At 31.2% G+C, this 2,893-nt stretch overlaps 1 long non-coding RNA gene across 1 annotated transcript; it reads left to right on the top strand.

Moving 5' to 3' along the window:
• Window positions 1–241: 241 nt before the first annotated feature.
• LOC127725567 (uncharacterized) lies at window positions 242–2,893 on the top strand. The gene is made up of 2 exons (XR_007993039.1): window positions 242–280; window positions 2,068–2,893. It is a non-coding gene; the product is annotated as an uncharacterized LOC127725567 (long non-coding RNA).

Below are 2,893 nucleotides of genomic sequence, written 5' to 3'. Positions count from 1 at the left end.
GTGGTCAAATTTCTGCAAAAGAAAATAAGCGTCAAGATAAATAGAAATATATGCAAATTAAGAAGTCTATTTATATAACCTTGACAATATTTGATTACTCGCCAGCATTATACAATAGTCGTTACGTAGAAGTTAGGTTTAGGTTGCAAAGTATATTCAAATTGTTTAAATACAGATAATTGATTTGACTTTTTAAATGATATTGAATCCAAACTAACATGTGATTTAATGATCCATATCATGATGTTTTTATAAACATTTACCCTTACCGTGGATCAAGGTAAGTTATCAGTTTTAACCAACAAAAAATTTCTTCTCTAATGAAACGTGTAATGGTTTAATTTTTTTTGTAGAAAGAAATCATGGTTGTTACCACTTTATATGTTTATTTTATTTTCTATATTTTGATTTCTGTTCATGTGTTATATTAATTTGTCAGCAACTTCTACTGAAAATTATATATATATTGAAGTCAACGGATACCGCCAACAGATTTATTCTATTATGTATTTTCGTTATGATTTAAAAACAAGTTTAGACAGATAAAAAAAAGCGAACACTAAATACATAGTTCAATGAGCGACTGACTCCTACTGAAATAAAAGTGCAATCCGGGGCTCTGTAAGATAATCAGATCGTGGCAGGTGGGTTGAATCGCATACAACGCGTGTACTTTATCGTTCACTGGTCAATAAAGAATCAATCCGGGTAAAACAACGTGAAGCCAGAAGCATCATTGTCTTTTATTTGTAAAAAAAGGAAAATAAATAAAGTGGTAGATAAAAAAAACTAGTTTAAGACCGAAACTTGGTCAAAATAAAAACGACAAACGCAAACAATAACTTGAAATATAAACAAATGAGAAACGCCAACTCCATTAAAAAAGCAGGACTACACTTATATGCTCCGAAAGTGAAAGTAATACCTGTTTCACTTTCACCTGAAACGATCGACTTGTCAGTGGTAGCTGACTGAGCAGCTAAGCTGACAGAGATTTTACTATATATCAATTAAAATAAAATACTGTACACGTAGCTTATAACACTAGATCAGCTATTGTTCTTTGTCAACGAGTCTTAAAGGTATTATATGGGATAGTTCTTCATTGAAAAATAAACTATTTAAGTGGTCCTGTAAGGTATTACTTTCACTTTCGGAGCATATAAGTGTAGTCCTGCTTTTTTAATATGTTTCGATATGGAACACAATATTTGTTGTTGAAAGTAAAAGACAGTTTTTAGACCGAAGTGAAAGTAGGATAGAAATTATCCTTAGGCACTTGTTCAAGACTAAAATCCTATTAAAAATGTATTAAGACATGGAGAAAAATAATGGTAGACAGTGAAAGTACAGATTTGGCCAATGTGTGCCATTGCAAAATTAGAAGTAGGATATACAATAATTCTCGACATTCATGAAGGTCACGTTTAAATTTGATGGATGTTTGTTAACTGAGCTCTCAAAAGAGAAAGCAGTGGTGGCTTTTGCTGGGAGATGTTATTTATATGATTTTATAAGAAGATAAAGTTAAATAAGCAGCTGAATTTGTTATATGTTTGACTTTTATTTTTAATTCAATTTTAACTATAACAGAGAATGCACTGTTAAAATCATTGAGGTCCGAGGCCTTATAATGCGAATCACATCCAATATCGCAGTTGATATTTATTCAATGAAAAAAACGTTTTAATTAAGACAATCAATTTAGTTAGTGTTTAATGTTTGCCATGTTGACTTATTTGTAGGTCTATATTAACTATAACTGTGTCAGTAGTGTTCTTAATTTATAGATCACTGAAATAATAATTAAGATCTTAATTATATCTTAATTAATAAACGTGTTATGATTTATAGAAAGTGGAGCAATAATTGTTTGACGAAAAACTCGAACTTATTATAGTTTGAAAAACTAACACAGATATCGTATAATACATTGTTTATCAAATTAACATTTAGCTCTAATAAATATCTTCATCGGTAAAAAAAACATGAATGACAAAAAATATTGTTTTTCAGTCTCTTGAAATCTTAAAAAATATAAAAATATTCAATTATTTTATATTTCAGTCGTTAAAAATGGAAAACTATAGTCTGAAGTTCAGCTTGGCGTCCATTTCGCTGAACTAGTATACATAATGTTTAGGGGCCAGCTGATGCCCGCCTCAGGGTGCGGACATTTTCTCGCTGTGTTGTAGATCCATTGGTGGCCTTGGGCTGTTTTCTGCTCTTTGGTCGGGTTGTTGTTTAATGGACACATTCCCCGTTTCCATTCTCAATCCTACATTATAACAACCTTTTTTATTAATAATTACACAACGACTTTAAACAAATCATGGAATTGGAAACAGTAGGATGTTCGTCGTCAGGAATTGTTTTTCTCATTAACGACCCTGCCGATGAGGAGACGTCAGATTTTATTCGAGAGAAACTTTCCGACAATAACATACTTTGCCATGGACTGTATGAGACCCCTAGTAAAAAGCTACTTCAAGTATTTATCAATTTGGCTCCTTCAGTAAAGAAAGCTGTATTTCTCTTCTCATATTCATCTTCAAGAAATAAAATGTTTCAGCACATAATGCTTGACTTCCGGTTTGAAGAAGTGAAAAGCGGTAATTTTTTTTTACCACAAAACAACGTTATTTAAGCATATTTTGTAATATATTCAACCCATAGAAAATAAAACTGTGAACAACAATCATCATGTTCAGGGGAAGGTGACAATTGAATACGGCATATCGTTTAATTTACATTTAATCGTTCTTACCTATATGATACAGCCAATCACCCAAATAAAACGTAAACATGAGTATACCAGATAATGATGTTGTTGATATAGGTTTAGAAAAAATGAAGAATACTTATCCAATCAATGACACTTTTAAATCAAAAC

Source organism: Mytilus californianus, unplaced genomic scaffold (genome assembly GCF_021869535.1).
Source record: "Mytilus californianus isolate M0D057914Y unplaced genomic scaffold, xbMytCali1.0.p SCAF_15, whole genome shotgun sequence".
NCBI lineage: Eukaryota > Metazoa > Mollusca > Bivalvia > Mytilida > Mytilidae > Mytilus > Mytilus californianus.
The sequence above is the reverse complement of the archived record's forward strand: the minus strand, read 5'-3'. Positions and strand labels throughout refer to the sequence as shown.